The sequence below is a fragment of the Ictidomys tridecemlineatus genome, chromosome 13 (assembly GCF_052094955.1).
Source record: "Ictidomys tridecemlineatus isolate mIctTri1 chromosome 13, mIctTri1.hap1, whole genome shotgun sequence".
Taxonomy (NCBI): Eukaryota; Metazoa; Chordata; class Mammalia; order Rodentia; family Sciuridae; genus Ictidomys; species Ictidomys tridecemlineatus.
Genome location: NC_135489.1, coordinates 96,918,809 through 96,942,181, shown reverse-complemented (window position 1 = coordinate 96,942,181; position 23,373 = coordinate 96,918,809). Strand labels below are relative to the sequence as shown.

Here is a 23,373-nt window from a genome sequence, read left to right as displayed (position 1 = left end):
GGCGCTGAGTTTTGGCAGTGCTGGCCTTTTCTCTGTGCCAAGAAACAGGAGGCCACGTCCCTCTTAGCACTGGGCTTTCCAGAGTCTCCTTTCCTCCCCCTCCAAGCCAACTTCTGGGTGAGCACCATCCCCAGACCACTCTGGCTCCTTGAGTATCAGGGTCTTTTACCATGGTGTGCTGTTCCTGCAAAGCAGTCACACGTTTCACAAAGGATCCTTGTCTTATACCCAGGTCCTTCCTAAGAACATAGTAGATGCTCAATAAAATTAGTTGAAATCTGGCTGATGATACTCCCTCTCAAACTCCCCCTCACTCCCTCTCTCCCCACTCCCTCCTCTGTCACTTTTACCAATATCTGCATTCCAAGCAGGAAGAAAGAAGTATCAGAAGACCACATCCAAGGCCTATTTCCCCTCCTTAATCTGAGACCCACGGCCATTCTCAGCTAAAAGAATTCAGTAAAGTGTGTATCTGTCCAGGCCCCACAGCACATGAAGATGATCAGAAAGGAGTGGAAACCGAACTCAAACTGTTCCATCCATCTTCATCTACCCTATCAGAACGAAAACACAAAGACATAAGCATTTGCTGCAGCTTTGTACCTAAAGGGCAGAACACTGGAATGCAAATGAACACCTACTGACAAAGGAATACCGAATAAATACGTTCTGATCCGTCCACACCACAGCCTAGTGCACAAGTCATATAAGAAAGACTGAATCAGAGCCATATTGATGACTTCGGGAACATTCTATAAGCAATTACAGAGCAAGTCAATCCTAATGTGGAAAAGCATTGCTTTATCACCCCATTTTTCAAACAATGAAGAAAAGCTCCCTGCACGTGGGCACGTCAGGCAGGTGAGCATTTGTGCAATGACGAACACGGGTCACATATTGTTCACATGTGTGCCAGAGACAGGGAGGAGTGTAGGAGGGACAGAAGACAGAAAACAAGAAAAACACAGGAAGGAATTTTTGAAAAACAACACTGTGATAAGACCCAATAGTGTATTCATTTAAAAACGTGTGTTTTCATTAGTGGAAAAATCTAGATGTTGTCTGCTCTCTGTCTGTAACATCAGGCTCACGAGACTGTGGCAAACCTCCACTTTTTTTCGAGTCTTCAGGAAGTATCCTTTTTCCAAAAAGCAGGCATCCACTGGCCAGATATGATTTCATAAACGGACTCCCCGTGGCCACTCTGGATAAGAAAACCGCCCTTCCGCATTCAAACCTCCAACCGCCATTTGAATCTCATCCAGTGAAATGCTAGTTTTTCTTTCGGGCTTGTTATTTCCCTTGGAGAAACGAGTCTATAAATGTTTAAAACTGGCACTGCTTCTCATGCTGAATAAAATATTGTTGCATAGAAATTGGGCTTCAGAAAATTAAAAATCAATATGCTTTGGGAACGCAAACAGGATGGAGAAAGTTGCTTTGACCATGAGAAGAAGAACCGATCAATATTATAAAACCGTAGGAGAGAGCATTCTTCAAACCTGTATATAAATGCGGGTGAGTGGGTGAGCAAAACTAACCAGGCCCGTGTCTTCCGCAAGTGGCCATCGCCTTCAAACTGATCAGTCCTGGTGGGAAAAAATCATGTGTTCGGGGTTGTCACGGGCTTGCTGGACCCTACGTTTCCAGTGCAGCTCTGTCTCTGATTGTTCTGACTTTGACCTCACTTCAAAATTGCTTGTTTTAAAGCTTGCGTCAAAATCTTCAATTCCATCTTAAAGAGCGTAAATATCTTTTGTGTTTAACTCTCCCAACTTAGGGACATTTTAAATAATGGCTGATCGGATGGCTTTAAAAAGTCTGGCTGGTCCTTTTCCAAGGGGACAGGAGCCTGGGAAAGACGGTTTCCCTGTTCAACCCTGAGCCGCGCCCAGATCCAGGTTCTTGGGTGAACAGGTGGACAAATGGATGGTTCCGGCAAAGCTGGCTTGTGTTCAGGCTCTGTCCCCTCAAGCAACTTCAGAAAACCGTACAATTCCCAAGGGCAAGCCCCCGCTGGAGAGCACTGGAAGTTTCAGAAGTGGACGCGCTAGTGAGCCAGGCCTGGCTCACGGCTAAGGAGTCTGGATGACCAGGTCTCCCTTGGGTCCTCTCCTCCCACACCTCCTCCTCACACACACTATGTCAAGGGCCAGAAGGCTTTGCATCTCTCTCAGGAGTCCTGGGCTTGCGCACAGTCAGCCCGCACAGATGCGCCAGCTCTCTGCTCCCTGATGCACTGCCTCTTCTCAGAGGCCACTCCCCGGTGAAGGGCAGACAGGGCCTCGGGGATCTAGGTGGAGGGGGGAGGCAGACATTCACAGCACTCGTGATCTGGCTGGGAATGTACCTGAATGAAGGAGGTCCAGAGGGAGCCGAGCGTGGGGCCTCTCCAAGGCTGTGGGCCAGAGGCCTTTGAATTTTGACAAGTGTTCTCCAAAAATGAACTGAAAGCGTTATCTGCCCCACTGCGTGCTGAGAATCGTAGCAGAGTCCAGGCACACGGAACTTGTTTTCTTATTTATGACTGCTTGCCTATGCTCATCAGGCGTCTGTCTGTCCTCATGCCCAACAAGCACTTCTCATTCTAAGCCTCACCAAGACCCAGATGAGGAAACAGACGCAGAGAGGTGAGGGGCTCCCCACAGCCACACCATCTAAAAGGGGAAGAGTTTTGTATCAAATCCAGGAGGTTCACCTCCCGGCTCTCCCTCCACTAATTAACTGGGGGACCTCTCACTGCGGTCCCTGGTCCCTCCTAGGCGATGCACTGACAGAGATGAAGACACCAGGGAGTTCAGGAAAGGCAAGAGACCATTTGAGTTCAGTTGACAATGCGAGAAGTCACAGAAACCAGAGTCCTCCAAACTAAGAATCTCTGAGATTCCACCAGAATGCCAAATGTCACATGGTCAGGCAGAAGGGTCAAGCAATTCCATTTGCATGAACACATCTGGGAGACAGTGTGCCTCATTGTCTGAGTGGGGTGGGAGATAAGAAATGTCACCCCTGACATCAATTCTCTCCTGGGGGACAGCCACAGTTTCCAAAGGGCTTCTTAGACAGCAAACCCCAATGACTACAGGGGACAGAAGGAACAGCAACCTTGGGCATAGTCAGCCGCCCTCTGAGAGCCCTCTGCATTACGCAGGTGTATACAAGAACCAAAGGAAGTACTTATGATGATTTTCACTTCATTAATACCTATGGCCCAGAGACACCAGGCATCTCAGTTGTAAAAACATTAGGAACAGGCTGGGGATACAGAGCTCAGTGGTAATTGCTTGCTTAGTATGTGCAAGGGCAGGATTCAATCCCCAGGACTGCAGAAAAAAAGAAGAAAAAAGTATTAGGAAAGTGGGATTGTTTCTCTTGCCCTTGGAACATAGCTCTTCACCACACTTTGTACTCACTTAACCGTGGTGGAGCCCCCAGCGCCCCAGTGATTTCCCCATGAAGTGCTCCAGGTGCATAAACTGACTTGACCTTCAGTAAATGCTAACTCCCTGCAGTTGGCATTACCGCAGCCTCGAACCTGAGATGGGGAGATTCTGCATGTGGCTGAAGCTGGGGCTCCACTCGGAGGGGGGCATCGTCTGCCTTGGCAACAAAGGATCAGGGCGTCATCCTCCTTCAAAAGTGGGTTCGGATCCAGTTCTGAGAGACTCATCCAGACCTCTTCATTTTTTTTTTTTTTTTTAATATCAGGGATTGAACTCAGGGGCTCGTCCACTGAGCCACATGCCCAGCCCTATTTTGTATTTTATTTAGAGACAGGATCTCACTGAGTCAGTGAGTGCCTCGATGTTGCTGAGGCTGGATTGGAACTCGCGATCCTCCTGCCTCAGCCTCCTGAGCTGCTGGGATTACAGGCCTGTGCACTGCGCTCAGAGCACACTTCTCCAAGGAGAAACTGGTGGGAAGGCTGGTGAGAGGCTCTCTGCAGGTCACATCTTTCCCACGACGTGCAAGGGTGACAGGGGTGGCTGCTCTCCTCTCTGCGGCTACTTCAGGGCTCACACGTGGCCGACGAGCTGCACCTCTGCAGTCCTGCAGCTTCCCCCCTCCTCCCCCCTCCTCCCCCTCCTCCCCCCTCTCCTCCTGCTCTCCTCCCTCCTCCTCCCCCCTCCTCCCCCCTCCTCCTCCCTCCTCCTCCCCCCCTCCTCCCATCTCCTCCCCCCTCCTCCCCCTCCTCCCCCCTCCTCCCCCCTCCTCCCCCCTCTCCTCCTGCTCTCCTCCCTCCTCCTCCCCCCTCCCTCCCCCTCCTCCTCCCTCCTCCTCCCCCCCTCCTCCCATCTCCTCCCCCCTCCTCCCTCCTCCTCCCATCTCCTCCCTCCTCCTCCCCCTCCTCCCCCCTCTCCTCCTGCTCTCCTCCGCTCTCTTCTTTCTTTTCCTTCCGTCACATTCTTTGCTTTGGTTCAGAATCCAGTTTTCAAACCCTGTTTACCAAGAGCTGTCCCCCGAGCCCCAGGCAGCCAGGCTGCCCCCGCTGGCCCCTTGTCTGGTGGCAGGCTGCCACCTCAAGGGCATGGCAGACACTCCACAGGCTTCGCCATCACAGACGGCGGCCTGAGCCTTCATTACGGGACATCAGCAGCACTAACAAGTGCCACTGTCCCCCAGTGACTGGCATAGGGTATAAAATATTAAAACCAACACTTGTAATTGGCCTTCTATCTGCAACGTGAATGAACTCTCCTCTTAGAGACAAGAAACAAACCATAAACCCCCTGATTAAATGACACTTCCTAATAACTTCTTGATGGGAATCACAGAATCACACCGTTTTGCTTATTTCCCATGTTGCCCAATACACAGAGCTAGCAATTGAGTAAACCCAGCGAACGGATGATGGGCTCGGGCAGAGACTGGGCTGGAGGTCCAGGCGACAGGAAGACGGTCGCCCAGCCACCCTGCAGTCAGGTTAAGACCATGCGACCGGGTTCTGGCCAGAGGAGGGCAGTGGAAATTCTGCACCCTCCTAAGCTTTCCTTACTCTGCACCGCTGGGGCTCCACGGTGCAGAAAGCTTGCCCAAGCCATGTTTGGCTTTGTGGGGTTTTATTGTGTTAATTTGCTAATATCTCAGAGCTTTTTTTTTTACCTACAAACAAAACAACATAGTCTATCCTGACTCAGACGATGGAAAAACTACAATTCAAGTATCTATAAAACTTTCAGGAGAAAACAGAAGAATAAAGCTTCATGACCTTGGATCTAACCATGGATTCTTAATATGACCCCAAAATCACCAGCAACAAAAGAAAAAATAGATGAATTGGACTTCATCAAGATTAAAAACTTTTAGCCAGGGATGGTGGTGCATACCTGTAATCTCAGCAACTTGGGAGGCTGAGGCAGGAGGATCACAAATCCAAGGCCAGCCTCCCAAACTTAGCAAGACCCTGTCTCGAAATAAAAAATAAATAAAAAGGGCAAAGAATGTAACTCAGTGGTAAAATGCCCCTGGGTTCAATCTCCAGTCCAAAAAAAAAAAAAAAAACTTATAGAGAAAGTAAAAGGAAAAACCTATAAAATGGGGGGAAATATTTGCAAATGAGATATCTAATAAAAGCAAGATATGGCTTAGGCAATCTTTCTGCATCTTATAGCTATGCAAAGGAAGGGCTTGATATCTAGATTTTGTTTACATTTCTTTTTCTTTTCTATTTACCTATTGAAGAAATCGGGTCATTTGAGACTCAATTGGAAATGTATAAAGAACTCCTACAACTCCACAACAAATAGACAGCAGCCCAATCCAACACTGTCAAGAGACCTGCTTAGATAATTTCCAAAGAAAATATATAAATGGCCATAAGAATATGAAAAGGTGTTCAACATCACTCATCATCAGGGAAGTGCAAATCAAAACCACAATAAGGTATCGCTCTTACCTACTAGAATGACTAAGAAAAAAATTTCAGATATTTGACGAGGCTGTGGAAATATCGGAACCCTCAGACATTGCTGATGGAAGTGTGAAATGGCACAGCCCTGGGGACCTATCTGGTGGTTCTTCAAAAAGCTAGGCTAAACTATAAGGAAACACTGCCATTCTACTCCCAGATGAATTGAGAGCAGGGACTCCAACAGATAATCCTAAACCAGCTTTCACTGCAGCATTGTTTACAACAGTCAAAAGATGGAAACAACCCATGTATCTGCCAAGAGACAAATGGGTTAGCCAGACGTCATTTATACAAACAATGGAATAGTATATAGCTTTAAAAAATAAAGTTCTGACACATCCTGTTTTGCTCTGTGAAATAAACCAGACCTTAGTGGGACAAATATTATATGATCCCATTTAGATGAAGTATCTAGAGTAGGCCAATCCATAAAGACAGAAAAAAGACTAGAGGTAACCAGGGGGTGGGGCTGGAGAAGTGGGAAATCATTGCCTAATGGGTACGGAGTTTCTGTTTGGAATGATGAAAGATTGAGAGAGGTAGTGATGGCGGTCGCATCACCTCATGAACATCATTGAGGGCATTAACTGTACACGTGAAAAGGTCTAAGTGGCAAATTTCACACCATATGTAGTTTACCACTCTTAAAAACAAGAAAGGGGCCAGGTGTGGTGGCACACTCCTGTAATCCCAGTGACTCTGGAGGCTGAGGCAGGAGGATCACAAGTTCAAAGCCGGCCTCAGCAATGGCGAGGTGCTAAGCAACTCAGTGAGACCCTGTCTCTAAATAAAATAGAAAAAAGGCTGGGGACGTGGCTCAGTGGTTGAGAGCCCCTGAGTTCAATCCCCGGTACCCTATCCCACCACCCCCAAAATAAGAGAGAGGAAAAGCTTTATATATATATGGAATTTGAATTACAAGTGGCAGTTGGATTCATGAGGAATGTAGTCTTTGTACTTTATGTTTGCATTTCCTGCCTCTGACTATTGAAAAGTCCAAATAACAAAAATCACCATGATGACAGTGAGCACCCCCCCAGCACCTGAATTGTGTCTAAATACCATTTCCCCAAAATGACCAGGGACCTGGAAGGAATGGCCAGCTAAGGGTTTGGGCCAGAAATGTCCACGAGGAACTGTAATGTCTGTTGAAGAAAGCCAAGCCTGCCAGAGTCATGCCAGCTGAGTCCAAGAGGCCTCTTGTCCACCTCCCTCCACCAAAGAGGGGGACTGAACATCCGCAGGGATAACTGCAGTCGTCGGACGTGTATGAAGTCTATTCATGCCCGTGACTTGCCAAGAACACTCTTAAAATCCCTTCATCGCAGTCAGAAAATGCTACGGATCACTAAGGATCATTCCCATCGTGATGTTGAAGATGGCAAAGGCGGAGGGCGAGTCGGGCACTTTTATTCCACTTTTCCTACACAAATAGGACTTCCCGGTAACCAAAGGTGGTGAGGGGAGTTTTCTCTACAGAATTATTCCAGCTCTGAGACAAATCCAAAGGAAAAGAAGGAGAACGACAGGACAGATGAAAACAACGGAGTCAAAGTGAGATCCCCTAGGGAGGCAGAGTCAGGACACTCCAGGAGAAGCGGGGCGGCGGGAGGGCAGAGCTCTGGTGAGGCTGGCGCTCGGCCCCAGGAACGTCATAGCAAAGCGCTCAGCCTGGGTGGCCGTGGAGGGTGGCAGGTGTTTCCTTTCCATTCTGGGGGCTGCAAGTCTGAGATCAAGCATCAGCAGGCGGGTTTCTCTGTCCCTGGCTTGTAGATGGTGGTGTCCCTCTGTGTGTGTCTCTGTCCTAGTCTCCTCTTCAAAAGGATGCCAGCCAGGCAACAAAACATTGGGGCAGCCATTCTGGAAAACAGTGTGGAGACTCCTCAGAAAACTTGGAATGGGACCAGTATTCAACCAGCTATCCCACTCCTTGGTCTATACCCCAGGGACTTAAAACCAGCTTACTACAGTGATGTGACCACATCAATGTTTGTAGCAGTTCAATTTACAATAGCCAAGCCGTGGAACCAGTCTAGGTGCTCTTCAACAGATGAACGGATCAGGAAAATATGGTACACATACACCATGGGATATTACTCAGCCTTAAAGAAGAATGAAACTCTGGCATTGGCCAGTAAATGGATGGAGCTGGAGAATATCATACTGAGCAAAATGAACCAGTCATCAAAAAACCAAGTCCAAATGTTTTCTCTGATACGCAAAGGCTATCTCACCACGTGGGGCAGGAGGAATAGAACTTTACTGGATTAGACAGAGGAATACAGGGAAGGGAAGTGGGGTGGGAGTAGGAGAGACAATGGAATGAGTTGGACGTAACTTTCCTATGTTCATATATGAAACTCGAAACTCCACATCATGTACGACCACAAGAATGGGAAGTTATTGGGCTGGGATTGTGGCTCAGTGATAGAGCACTCACCTAGCATGTGCAAGGCCCTGGGTTCGATCCTCAGCACCACGTAAAACTAAATAAAATAAAGGTATTTAAGTCCAACTACAATTAAAAAATAACTATTTAAAAAAGAAAGAATGGGATGTGACACTTCATGTATGTATAATATGTCAAAATACACTCCACTGTCATGAATACCCAAAAAGAGCAAATAAATATATAAAATAACCAACAGAAGTATGACAACAAGCAGGATCTCTGAATAATCTTGAAGTGTCACTGCACAGGATTCATAATTACCAAGGGAGGCCCAGTAAATTTGCAGTGGAAGAACCTGGCAGGCACGGCCTGTGGCCAACAGCACCGTCAGCAGCCATCCTGCAGATCTCCGCCGGGCACCTCCTGGGGGGACCGGATGCAGCCCCCTTCGGCTGCAGCCCTGCCAGAGACGCATGAATTTCATCTGAGCATAGGAAACACCAGAAAAGCCCATCCTGAGGAATATTCAACAAAATGACTGAACGTTATCCTTCACGAGCATCAAGGCCACGAAAGATAATTTAAAAAGAGACCAAGGAAGGATCCCAGATTAGATTCATGGTTCAGGACAATGTAGGTGGGATCTGGGTCATAAAAAGACATTACTGGGACATCTGGAAAAAGCTGAAGAAGCTCTGTAGATCGTAGAACCGTCTCCACGTTAATTTCCTACTTTTGATAACTGCACTATGGTTACAAAAGAGAATATCCTTGGATTTAGGAGATGCACAGTCAAGTGCTTAGATAAGAGGGTATGAGCCTGCAGCTCATCCTCCAGCCCTGCAGGAAAACCACACACACACACACACACACACAGAGAGAGAGAGAGAGAGAGAGAGAGAGAGAGAGAGAGAGAGAGACTTGCATGAAAAAAGGAAATATGACAACATTGTATTATTTTTTTTACAATTTTTCATCAATCTAAGATTATTTCAAAACAGGACATTTAAAAAAAAAAAAAAAGGAAAGAGCACTATCAAAGCAGCATGGGGTGGTGAAGAGGGGCCCACGGAGACTGAGCAGGAGGTGGGCTCAAAGCTTCTGGGAACTTGGACCTCAGGCCTCACCCAGTCCTCTCCGAGGCCCGTGTCTCCGGACAGCTGCTCTGTTCTGGCTCATGGTGCAGAGGAGCATAATGGAACCATGAACTTCAGCACGGTTCTCATTTGGTCACTAAGTGGCAGGCATCTCGTGGGCTTTCTTCTTTCTGGAATATTGTTCCAAAGCCCAAACCCTTCCCCTCGCTGGACTGAAGAGGGAGTTGGGGACAGAAATCTTTGCAGCCCGAGTGTGGGAAGGTTTGGTTTCCAGAGATTGGGAGTCCCTTCCTTTTCGAAGCAGCTGGTTAATGTCCACCCCATGCCCTCCTGGGGCGAGAGGAGAGGGCAGGAGAGAGCAACAGGCCACCTGGGCACCATGACCCATTTCCCTACCTCCTCATTCTCCAGGGTCAGTTCCAGCTCATGGGGCCCTCCCTGAGCTGGTCCAGAAACCAAATTCCCTTCTTTGGACAAAGAACCAGAAAATTTGCAGAAGTTTCGCCACTTACCGCCACCAGCTGGCCTTCCTCGCTCCCCCGGCGGCTTCGATGAGCAGAAGTGACCAACTGTCTAAATAATGAATCGAAAAAAGATTTGGAGAATCAAATCCGTCTCCAGAGGCCTTCGCCCCACATGGCCCAACACCTTCCTTCCCAGATGAAGGAGCTGGAGCCTGTTGAAGCAAAACGGCTGATCCAGAGTCACACGGCTGATCGGGGCAGGATCCAGGCAAGAGACTTTTGGGGGGCACACCTGGTGCAGACGGGGAGTGACAGAGAAACACCCTGTGAGAAAGGAAACCGTGGCACAGAATGCTGGGGACCTGGCCAAATGAGGAGGGAGCAGGAGCACGGAGTCCCAGCAGCCCGGGGCTGAGCGGGCTGGCCAGGGTACAGGGACACCGGCTGCAGGGACCCCCGCAGGTGGCCTGCGGCAGATGGGCTTGCAGAGGAGCTGAGGAGCAGGGCGTCCTGGGAGGAGCTGTGAGTGGAGGAGGGCAGGCCAGGGCTCTCCTGCTGGGGCCTCCACCCCACACCACCCAAGTCCCGAGAAGGGAGAAGGGAAGAGAGACAGGCCCAGCCCCGGGCCCGGCGCTGGACCCTGGGGACCTAGGCTTCCTGCGTGCCCTTCTGCTGCTGCCTCCAGGGCTCCCTCCATCCAGCTCTGCACTGGTTCAGGTTCTCACCTCACCTGCTCCCCACACACCTGCACACACCGCACCCCACACACCTGCACACACCGCACACCTGCACACACCTGCACACACCGCACACCACACACCTGCACACACCGCACATCACACACCTGCACACACCGCACACCACACACCTGCACACACCGCACCCCACACACCTGCACACACCGCACCCCACACACCTGCACACACCGCACACCTGCACACACCTGCACACACCGCACACCACACACCTGCACACACCGCACATCACACACCTGCACACACCGCACACCACACACCTGCACACACCGCACCCCACACACCTGCACACACCGCACCCCACACACCTGCACACACCGCACACCACACACCTGCACACACCGCAACCCACACACCTGCACACACCGCACACCACACACCTGCACACACCGCAACCCACACACCTGCACACACCGCACACCACACACCTGCACACACCGCACACCACACACCTGCACACACCGCACATTACACACCTGCACACACCGCACATCACACACCTGCACAACCGCACATCACACACCTGCACACACCACACACCCCACACACAGGCACAACACACCCCACACACCTGCACACACCGCACATCACACACCTGCACACACCGCACGTCACACACCTGCACAACCGCACATCACACACCTGCACACACCGCACATCACACACCTGCACACACCACACATCACACACCTGCACACACCGCACCCCACACACCTGCACAACCGCACATCACACACCTGCACACACCGCACGTCACACACCTGCACAACCACACATCACACCTGCACACACCGCACACCACACACCTGCACACACCGCACCCCACACACCTGCACACACCACACATCACACACCTGCACACACCGCACCCCACACACCTGCACAACCGCACATCACACACCTGCACACACCACACATCACACACCTGCACACACCGCACGTCACACACCTGCACAACCGCACATCACACACCTGCACACACCACACATCACACACCTGCACACACCGCACGTCACACACCTGCACAACCGCACATCACACACCTGCACAACCGCACATCACACACCTGCACAACCGCACGTCACACACCTGCACAACCGCACATCACACACCTGCACACACCGCACACCACACACCTGCACAACCGCACACCACACACCTGCACACACCGCACCCCACACACCTGCACACACCGCACATCACACACCTGCACACACCGCACACCACACACCTGCACACACCGCACATCACACACACAGGCACACCACACCCCACACACCTGCATACACCGCACCCCACACACCTGCACAACCGCACATCACACACCTGCACACACCGCACACCACACACCTGCACACACCGCACGTCACACACACAGGCACACACCACACATCACACACCTGCACACACCGCACGTCACACACACAGGCACACACCACACACCACACACCTGCACACACCACACCCCACACACAGAGGCACACCACACACCACACACCTGCACACACCACACCCCACACACCTGCACACACCGCACGTCACACACACACTGCCCGGGAAACTGAGGCAAGGCAAGGACCCGTCCGTCCCCCACCACCTCTCAAGCCCCCTCTTGCCGTCAAGTCAGAAAGATTGAGTCACGCTGCTCAGAGCAACAGGAATGAGGTTAGTGAAGGGGCAGAAAAGGGAGAGGGGACATCTCAAGGGGAGAGTGGGTCCTCTCAGAGAGGGACAAGGTGCTCTCCTGCTCCAGTTTCATCAGGGAGCCCAGAGAAGTGTCCAGAGTCCCACTCAGATCCACCTCTGGACCTAGGACTGACAGCAGGGTGACATCAGACTTCCAAGTCCCCACTGCCATGACAAGTCCCACCCTTCCTGCCTGTCTGTCCCCTAACATGTGCACCACAGACCACACGTACACGTGCCACACACTCATTCACACACACCTACACCCACCCCCCACACACACACCTACACCAACACACCCACACACCTACACACACACATACACACCTACACCCACCCACACACACACATACACACACCTACACCAACACACACATACACACACACATACACACACCCCTACACACACACACATACACACACCTACACACACACACTCACACACCCCTACACACACACACCTACACACACACATACACACCCACACACACACCTACACCAACACACACCCACACACACCTACATACACACACACACCCCTACACCCACACACCTACACCCACACACACCTACACCCACACACACACACACACCCACACACACACACACTCACACACACACACCCCTACACCCACACCCACCTACACACACATACACACCCCTACACCCCCCCACACACACACACCTACACACACACACCCCTACACCCACACACACCTACACACACACCTACACACACACATACACACCCCTACACACACATACACACCCCTACACCAACACACACACACCCCTACACCAACACACACACACCCACACACACCCCTATACCCACACCCACACACACACATACACACACCTACACACACACACACCCCTACACCCACACACCCCACACACATACACACACCTACACACACACACACACCCCTACACCCACACACTCACACACACACCTACACACACACCCACACACACCCCTACACCCACACACACATACACACCTACACACACACACACCCCTACACCCACACACACCTGCACACACACCTACACACACACCTACACACACCTACACACACACACACCTACACACGCACACACACACACCCCTACACCCGCACACACTCCCTTGCTCTCTCTCTCTCCCCTCCCTGCTGGTTTCCGGAGCATTCCTCAGCACTGGGCAGGGGTCCTCACAGAAGGACACTGAGGTGCTTCTCCTCCTCTCCCTGGCCCCCCCTCCTGCCCAGTCTCACGCTCTGAGCCCCCACCTTCCCGAGGCTGGGAGACAGCCCTCCTGGCCGCCAGGCAGCACCGAGGTGGGCAGCCTCCGCTCTCCTCTCAGCTGAGCCTCGGTGACTCCTGGCCTCCAACCCGCCTCACGGGGCCAGTGGACTAGGCCCCACCACCCCTGCCTGCAGGGGACACTCAGAGGCTGGGGCACACCGAGAAGTCACTCCTCAGACAGATCACCACCCAGGGACACCCCCAGCGCCTCCCCCCAGCCAGGGAGACTCCAGCTCCTGGAGATGCTCCTCCAGACGTCCCGTGGGGGCTGCAGTGTGGCCCAGGGGTAGGGGCTGGCCCAGCAGGCAGCAGCCCTGGGCCCCGTCCCCAGCCCTGTGGAAAAATGTATCTCATACTTAATTTGTTCAAAACTCGTATTTACATATGCAGACGTGTGCAGGGAAGTGGGTCTGGTTAGGGTCTGGATCTGGGCATGTCCAACAGTCCCTGTTGATGCAGGAAGAGTCAGGGGTCAGTGGTCCCATCATCAGTGTGTCCTGCTGTGAGTGGGCTAAACGGGTGGCAGGTGGGGGTGGGGGTGGCTGGAGGAGGGGTCACCAGGAGTGTGCCCTGGAAGGGGGCATCTTCCCCAGGGTCCCTTCCTCCCTCTCTTCCTGGGCCCACGACGGTCCTCTGCTGGGCCTTCCCTCATGATGTGTGTGTCAGCTGGGGTCCAGCAAGGTACTCGGCGTCTACGGACCGAGACCTCAGAAACCATGAGCCCCAGGAAACATTTCTTCATCTCAATTGTTCTTATCAGGTATTTTGGTCACAGCAGCACAGAAGCGAACTAAGATAGGTAGGTAGATACACAGATGATAACAGAGAGGGTGAGCAAGGGATGGGAAGGACCTGTACTAGCCTTCGGTGGTAGTAGGCCTACGGGTGATCTTTGAAATGTCTTATAGGCCCAATATGAATACGATTAGTATGTGAGACATTTAGAACCAGAAAAGACATGATATAAAAACTGTTCATAATTTTAATTTTAATTGAAGCAAAAAGCATGTTGCCTTTAAAAAGTTTATTTTAAGAAAAACACTGACCATGGTATTATTTTCCTTCCATGAAGATTCAGTGAGAGAGTAGCGATCATAAAAATAGTGCAACGCCAAATAAAGTCCACACAGTTTGTATGACAAGCTGGTGCTTTTCCAAAATATTTCTAAAAACTGGGCCAGGAACCCATGCTTGGTGAAAAAAAAAATTTAAAGTTGATATTTTAGTGGACTCCAGTTCCAAATAAAGCTTTGATTTAGAAAAAAAGATATTGTAGCTGGGCCTGGTGGCACACATCTGTAACACCAGCAACTCAGGAGGCTAAGGCCAGAGGATCACAAGTTTGAGGCCAGTCTCAACAACTTAGTGAGATCTTGTCTCAAAAAAAAGATAAATAGACCAGATGTGGTGGCACAGGCCTGAATTCCCAGCAGCTCAAGAGGCTGAGACAGGAGGATAGCAATTTCCATGCCAGCCTCAGCAAAAGCAAGGCACTAAGCAAATCAGTGAAACAGTATCTCTAAATAAAATACAAAATAAGGCTGGGCATGTGGCTTAGTGGTTGAGTGTCCTGAGTTCAATCTCTGGTCCCCCCTCACTCTGCCACCACTAAAAAAAAGAAAGAAAAAAGGTAAATAAAATATTTTCAGAATTTATATTATATATGCTCTCCAATTTACAATGGGACTTTGTCCGACAAACTCATTGTAAGTTGAAAATATGTCAAAATGCACCTAATACGCCTGCTCTACCAAACTCAGACATTGACCCGAACTTACCATGGAACAAAATCATCTCCAAAATGTTTATTACAGAGTGCCAAATATCTCATTTAATTCTTTGACTATTGCTAGCCTGCTTCCCATGACTGTAACAAATGCCTGAGATAAGTCCACTTACCAAGAGCAAGGCTTATTCTGGCTCAGTTTGGGAGGTGCATGGTGAGTTGGTTGGCCCCACTGCTTGGCACCTGTGCAGCACATCATGGCAGGAGCCAGTGGCAGAACAAAACCACTCACCACATAGCTGCAAAGTGAAAGGAAGGGTAAGGTCCTGGAACCCCAGAAATAAATTCTGCCAATATTTTATTCAAGGGCCTGTACCCAGTGACCTGGAGACCTCTCATTAGGCCCCACCTCTTAAAAGTCCCAATAACACAACCCTGGATACCAAGTCTTTAGCCCAGGGATGTTTGAGGATGTTCCATCTCTAGCTGTTGTACTAAAAGTGAAAGACAGGATGATGTCTGGGTGTTGGCTGTACTGATGAGCATGGTAGACACAATGAAATAGGGAGACACAAAGCCCTACACAGATCACAGAACGCTGCAGAGCACTAGCTGTTTCCCCTCGTGATCTTGTGGGGACTGGGAGCTGCCAATCACTCGCTGACACAGTCCCACAGGAACAACAGAAGATTGGCCTAGCCCTAGCCCAGGAACAGATCAAGATTCCAAACTTGAAGTCTGGTTTCTACTGAGTGCATCATCATAAAGAGAAAAAAAAAAATCCTAAGTCAAATCATCATGAATCCAGAACTATCTGATGTAGCTGGAGCAGTAGTTAGCTTCCTGATCAAGAGTCACATCTCCTGGGAGAAAGAAGTTTCGCCTTGCCATCACTGTTTTAAAAGCTGTACTCACTAAACATGTAGCTCAGTGGCAGAACGTGTGCTTAGCATGTTCAAGACTCTGGGTTCCAATACATACATTTATACTCCTCGGGGGGAAAAATAGTGTAAAATTTTAAGCCCCACAGAAAACGCCATGATAAACAAATGGTTCAACAATTTGATTTTCTGCTCCCCTAGGAGAAGGGAGATAAGCCAGAATGTTGAGAATGAGTAAATGTCCAAGTGAGCTCACTTCTGCCACCCCGGAACTCTCAGGCCGCTGAGTGCAACTTCAGGAAGTTCCTGCAGACAGGTCCCAGAGCCCAGCGAGTGCTCCTACGGGGACCTCTGAGGAGCCCACCGCGGTGACCCCAGGGCAGGCTCCCACACAAGCACCTGGGTTCCCTCTTCCTCTTTGTTCCTGTCCCTCCTCTTTCTCTAACCTCTCTCTTTCCATTTTTTAAAGATCTCTTACTGTTTGTATCCGCAGAGACGACATGAAGTAGAATACTATTGTGAAGTTTAGGAATCATATGGAGAAAGGCTGAGGCACTTGAATACTGGGGCCGTTGACATGCTTCTTAGACTTCAAGCGTTCAGGTCACTGTCCCTGTGCGTCACTTGTGGAGAGTCATGGGTTTGGAGATGCTTTCTCTCAGAGGTCTTGAACGATCACTTCCAAATTCTACTTTTTCCCCAAGGGCTTCACAAAAATCAGAGAACAATGGGTTTTCTCCAGCACAGTGGTTCTCAAAGTGTGGTCCAGGGAGGCCCGAGGATCCCGGGATCAGAGGATTCATGAAATCAAAATTACTTTCACGGTGACACTTCAAGGCTAGGTCCCCCTTCTCTTGTCCTGTTTCGATCCTCGTGAACGATCCAGGATTTTGAAGTCTATATTATATTTTGATCCTCTGGATTTTTCCAAAGGCTACATGATGAATAATAATGCATCGGGTTGAGCACCGGATAATCGTCTCACAGATAATGAGATTCCAGCTGTCCTTTTCGAAGGTAAATGTCAAAGGTATCTGAAAAATGCAAACTCATGTCCTTGTTCACACTAAGTGATTTAGTCAGTGTTTCATCTCTGTGAACCAAAAACCCGACGCAGACAACATAAAGGAGTAAAAGCTTATTTTGGCTCATGGTTTCAGGGGTTCAGCCCATGACTGATGGACTCCACTTTCCTGGCCCAAGGCCAGGCAGATCACCGTGGAGAAAGGGTGAGGAGGGAAAGAAGCACAGTGTGGCAACAAAGATGCAGAGAGGACTTCACTCACCAGGATCAAAGCGTGAACCCCAAAGGCACAGCCCCAGGACCAACTCCTCCAACCACACCCTCCCTGCCTGCAGTGACCACCCCGTTAATCCAATTAATTGGATTAATCCACATTGGTGGATTAATTAATCCAATGTGGATTAATCCAATGATTAGTTTACACCTCTCATAGTCTAATCATTTCACCTCTGAGAATTCTTGCATTCTCTCACACATAAACTTTTGGGGGACACCTCACAGCTAAACCATAACATTAAACATTTTTTTATTTTGAAAAAAATCTAGTTATTTTTATAAAAATGGCATTTATATTGACATGTAATGGTTTGTTATTATTTTCAAAGAAATGAATGGGAAAATATTCTTAGACTTGTTTGCTTTAATTTCTAAAATAATAAATATCAATAACAAGGTACTTTAAAGGCACGTGTAAATATGTCACAATGAAAATCCTGTTCTGTATAATTAATATACATTAATTTTAAAAAAATTAGCTACGATCAATACAAACAGAACCTCCAGGTGAGCCAGGCCTCCTGCTGGTCTGCCTCCCTGGAATGAATCATCCTTCAGCTCTCTGACTTCTGAGATGTATGGTGAATGACCAGGCTCCCGCAGGGCACACCCTCAAGGACAGGAGCAGGAAGAAGAGACCTCAGTTTCAGTCTGCTCTCGTGGGTTCCATCTTGTAACTGTGGGTCCGGGCTTCTTCCTGTTCTCTCCCGTTTCATCACCATCCTCCCCTCCGGCTGCCCTCCCTGCGGACTTGAAGCTCAGGCCCAGACACAGAGCAACTCCCGACCTTGTGTGAGGTTAGATTCCCCAAACGCCATGCCATGCCACAGGGCAGTGGAGAAATGTCACGCAGGGCGGGGTAGAGAGACAGAAGTCACGGACACAGTTACATTGAAAGGCGCGTGGCCCCTCCTCCTCGTCAAATCAGCACACCTTTCACACGCGAGTATCCGAGGTCGTCTCTCTGAAGGTCTGCAATCGCCACAGGGTCACAGAGAGAACTGCATCCACTTAAAGAGGCAGACTGAGATGGTTTTGTGAGCTTATACTTCTCTCCAAATTCACCACTGGACCTCTTAGTTGTGTATAGCTTTTTGTGCTGCATCTATGCCAAAATAGCATGGTGATGAGAGAGAGAGAGAGAGAGAGAGAGAGAGAGAGAGAGAGAGAGAGGTGGGTGGGAAGAAGGCAGAGCCCATGTAGGTTGCCATACCTGGAAGGACATTGACCTAGAAGGACAAGTCATGGAAACTCAGAAAAAAACCTTTGTGGTGCCATCCTAACCATCCAAGCCCAGACAGACAGACAGCTGCTCCCCCCGGGTATACGGAGCGTGTGCCTGTGTTCATCTGCTGTTCCATCATGCCTCCCTTCACTTTCACTTTTCCTTTTTTAAATACCTGTTGAGTGAAGTACCCTCCACGTGACCAGCACTGAACATGTCATGGGAAAGTACGTGTATTTTTTGATCTTGGGGAATGCTTTCCCTCCCTAGGGGAGCATCATATATAACCCCACAACTCAGCAGCTGACATCAACACACTTATATTAAATCACGGAGCTTCAGAAATCCTGGAGTGACTTAGCTGGGTCTCTGGGGCTCAGGGGCTCATGAGGTCATAGTTCAGTGGTCATGGGTTGTCACCGGTGCAATCACATGAAGGCTTGACTGGGGCAGGAAGACCTGCTTCCAAGGAACCGCCATGCCACCACGCTTACTGTCATGGCTACGGGAGGCTTCTCCATGGGGCCACTAATGAAGGGACCCCTGGCTTCTCCCAGAACAAGGGATCAGAGAGAGACAGAAGCGTCTTTAATAGCCTGATCTCAGAAACGATCTGTCATCCCTCCTGCCATTTCCTACCGGTTGCAGAGAACAATCTAGAAGGTACGGGCAGAAATCCTTGTGGGATCATCGAGGACCACCACGGAGGCTGACTTCCAGGAGGAATCCATCATCTCCTGTGGCCCAGGGAAAGACAGAATATACAGTCCTCGGGCCATGCAATTAACTATCCTTTATATTTATTTGTTCATTCAATTTTCATGGGAAAAAAATGTGGGATGAGCAGAAGATGTATTAGCATCACTATTTTGGTGAGAAAAATAAGGCAAAAGAGATCTCTATCACACCCCACAATGGTGCTGTTGAGCCTGGATTTTCCCCTCTGCCTCCTCATGAGAGAGGAGGAAATAAGAGTCCAGAACAAAGTTGCCTGTGGACGAGAATGAAGCCCGGACAGCAGGAGGGCGACAAGCAGAGGGCTCCGACCACTTGAGAATCCCCCAGGATCCTCCTTGCTGACTTTCAGACCAGCAGTTCTCAACCGGTGCCCCTTCTTCTTCCTACCCAGAACAAGAGGTCCTGCCGCTAAAATTAAATCATGTCGAATTTTTCATCGGTTCATACAGACACAAATGTTAGAGAACACTCTCTCAATTTTAAACTTTTGTTCCCTGATTTTTTCTCAAACTTAGGGGAGCTGATGGAAAGTCAAATGAATGAAGAACGGCGACTAATGGAGAAGCCCAGACACCACCAGCTCGTCAGCTTAATGCCTTGCAGTATTTGGAATGTCTTTTCACATGCACTTGAGGTCATTTCATATTACACAAATTGATTTTCCTAATTTTCCCCAAGTCGTGTGTTTTGTTAAATGAACTGGCATTTCCGTCCATCGGCTTTCCAAGAAGCCTTGTGGTTATCAGCAGCTTGCCCTCCTGAGCAGCATCAAGATCTCTGACATGAGACTCATTCTAACTCACCACCTCTCCTGGTCACCGGAGGGATGAATCTGGACCAGGGAGGGAAAAACGTTAATGTTCTGCCCCGGAAGTTACAGATTTAGGGAAATGTCTACCTAGAGTAGCATCCCGTCAGTTTAGTGTCTTGAGGCTGCTCCCATCTTTGTGAGACGTCTGAAAGATACAAGAGTCCTTCCGCACTCCTGGAAATCCTTTCTCGGGCTCTCTGATGATGTCATGTGTGAACCTGACATTGCAACCAATTAGCATTAGCATCATTAGCAACCAAAGCGAGGCTGTCAGCCTCTCCAGGTAAGAATCCTGCCTCCTTGGCCTCCCACACAGTACCTGACACAGAGCACCTGGCATGGAGAGGAGGAAAATAATTCTCTGTTGGATATAGAGTTGATCTAAAAAGGCCAATCCTATTCCCAGAGCTTTCCCATTACAGCCTCTCTCAGCCAGAGTTCCAAAGAAGAGTTAGCCTGCAGAGACTTGAGTATTTTCTAATATTTACTAAGAATGCTTCACACCTGGTACCGCTGTAGATGAGGAGGACATGAGCTCATTTATGGGGTATGTTGGTTGCTTCGAGGATGTGGCTTTACTCCATCAGGAATCCTCAGTGAGACGGTTCAACTGGGGTTTCCAAGACACCTTGGTTTACGGCAGAAGAACACAAGTCCAAGGTGGATGAGGCGTGTGTCGACCTAGCTGGGGAGAGACATCGAGCTGTACTTGAGTTCTCTCAGCAGCACAAAAACCTAAATTCTATGAGCCTATAAAGTAGAATAACGGTTTCCAGGGACTGGAGGGGTAAAGGGAATGGACTGCACATGGGCAAGAGGCAACTGGAAGGTTTTAAAATTGGGTTGTGATAATAGTTAAACAACTCGATAAAAACGGCCAACTACAGGGACACAGCCACATCAATGTTCATAGCAGCACAATTCACAATAGCTAAACCGTGGAGCCAACCTAGATGCCCTTCAGTAGCTGAGTGGATAAAAAATGTGGCATATATACACAATGGAATATTACTCAGCAATAAAAGAGAATAAAATCATGGCATTTGCAGGTAAATGGATGGAGTTAGAGAAGATAATACTAAATGAAGTTAGTCAACCCCAAAAAAACAAATGCCGAATGTTTTCTTTGATATAAGGAGGCTGATTCATAGTAGATAGGGAGGGGGAGCATGAGAGGAATAGACAAACTCTAGATAGGGCAGAGGGGAGGGAGGGGAACGGAGGGGGCAGGGGGTAATTAATGATGGTGGAATGTGATGATCTTTACTATCCACAGTACATGTATGAAGACATAAATTGGTGTGAGTATACGATGTATACAACTAGAGATATGAAAAACTGTGCTGTTTATATGTAATAAAAATTGTAATGCATTCTTCTGTCATATATAAATTTAAAAATACAGAAAAAAAAAAGAAAAAATAGAATAAAGCTATTTAAAAAAAACATGGAAGAGGGAGGCAGAAGAGAGACAGAGGGGAATGTGACTGTGGAGGAAGAGGGTAGAAAGATACAATATTGTTGGCTCTGTAGATGGAGAAAGTGGTTATCTAAAAGTTGGAAAAAGCAAGGAAATGATCGTCCCTAGCGGACCCAGAATATCTTCAGCCCTAATAACACCTTCATCTTAGCTACAAAACTATAGAGAATAAGATTGTATTGTTTTAAGCCATTAAATTTGTGGTAATTTGTTATATTAATATTGGAAAACTCATACAATATACTATATAATGTCCTCTATGATTTACATAGTTACCATGTTTATTGTTTATCAATTTTTTCAACTAAAATACATTTAAAAATAAATAACATATTGACCTAGTTCAAAATATTAAATTATTTTACAAAGGTATAAAATAATAACAATAATGATAACGATAATAATCGCTAAGTTGTAGACTTAAAAGAGCAAATTTTATGATATATAAATCATCCCTCAAAAAAATCCATTTAAGGGCTGGGGATGTGGCTCAAGCGGTAGCGCGCTCGCCTGGCATGCGTGCGGCCCGGGTTTGATCCTCAGCACCACAACAAACAAAGATGTTGTAACGTCCACCGAAAACTAAAAAACAAATATTAAAATTCCCTCTCTCTCTCTCTCTCTCTCTCTCTCTCTCTCTCTCTCTCTCTCTTTAAAGAAAACGTATTAAAAATCCATTTTAAAAAATCTATTTACCCATAAATGTCTACTGTAGAGACAACTAAGGAGACAGGCAGGAAAGAGAAGCCCCCAGGGAGAAGCGAGCCACAGTCTGAGTGGAGGGCAGCAACGTCACACGGGTGTCAAGAATAAAGAGGATGCACGCACCTGTGTACCAAGCGAGGTGTGTTAGACCTTCCGTCTTTACTGGTTTCCTTCCCGCATCCATGAGCATGTTCAATTTAAAACTCCTTGAAAGCTACACATGCTCCAGGGGCCACGCACCTACCCACTGTCTGGCCAAGCTTCTTAAAGATGAGTTTACACTCAACTGCCTCCATTCTCCAGGCTCACTGACTAATGTATTCATTCATGCAAAAAAATATCTAACAAAAACCTATTATGTGGGCCAGGGTTGTAGCTGAGCAGTAGAGCGCTTGCCTAGCACATGTGAGGCACTGGGTTCCATCCTCAGCACCACATACAAATAAATGAAGTAAAGGGATTATGCCCATCTACAACTAAAAAATATTTTTAATAGAACTATTATGTGAGCAATTGTTTGCTCAACAAGTAGCAAAACAAAGTACGAGATCCACGTTCTTAGGAAACTCTCTCCTAAGTGGTGACAGCAAAAGTGGCCGAAAGAGAATCACCATCAGTCGACCTGATTCTTAAAGCAATGGGGGAAAAAATAAATAAAAGGCAGAATCGACTTATTCAGAACTTTGTAAATGACCCAAAATCTTGCCATAGCCTGTGGGAGCACTTACACAGAACAAATCTTGAACCTAATAAAGTAAGAACAGTGAACATTTTGGCTTTTTTTTTTTTTTGATCCATGGTACCAAAAACAAAACGTTAATATTGAGTAGATAAAAGTGTTGGTGCATTTTGGCATTTTAACTTACCTTATCCCATCTCCTGCAACCTGGTTGAGCAATAGCTCTGAAAATA

General features: G+C 48.4%; 1 long non-coding RNA gene across 3 annotated transcripts; it reads right to left on the bottom strand.

Annotated features, from left to right (window-relative positions):
- Nucleotides 1-6,111: 6,111 nt before the first annotated feature.
- Nucleotides 6,112-22,835, bottom strand: LOC110597124 (uncharacterized). Of its 3 annotated transcripts, none has more exons than XR_013429988.1 (6): nucleotides 22,585-22,835; nucleotides 20,781-20,961; nucleotides 15,495-15,620; nucleotides 9,913-10,156; nucleotides 8,352-8,397; nucleotides 6,112-7,771 (listed from the first exon to the last, which is right to left on the bottom strand). It is a non-coding gene; the product is annotated as an uncharacterized LOC110597124 (long non-coding RNA). The 3 variants fall into 3 exon arrangements; XR_013429989.1 differs by having other exon boundaries at nucleotides 20,781-20,957; XR_002482997.3 differs by lacking the exon at nucleotides 8,352-8,397 and having other exon boundaries at nucleotides 22,585-22,830.
- Nucleotides 22,836-23,373: the final 538 nt, after the last annotated feature.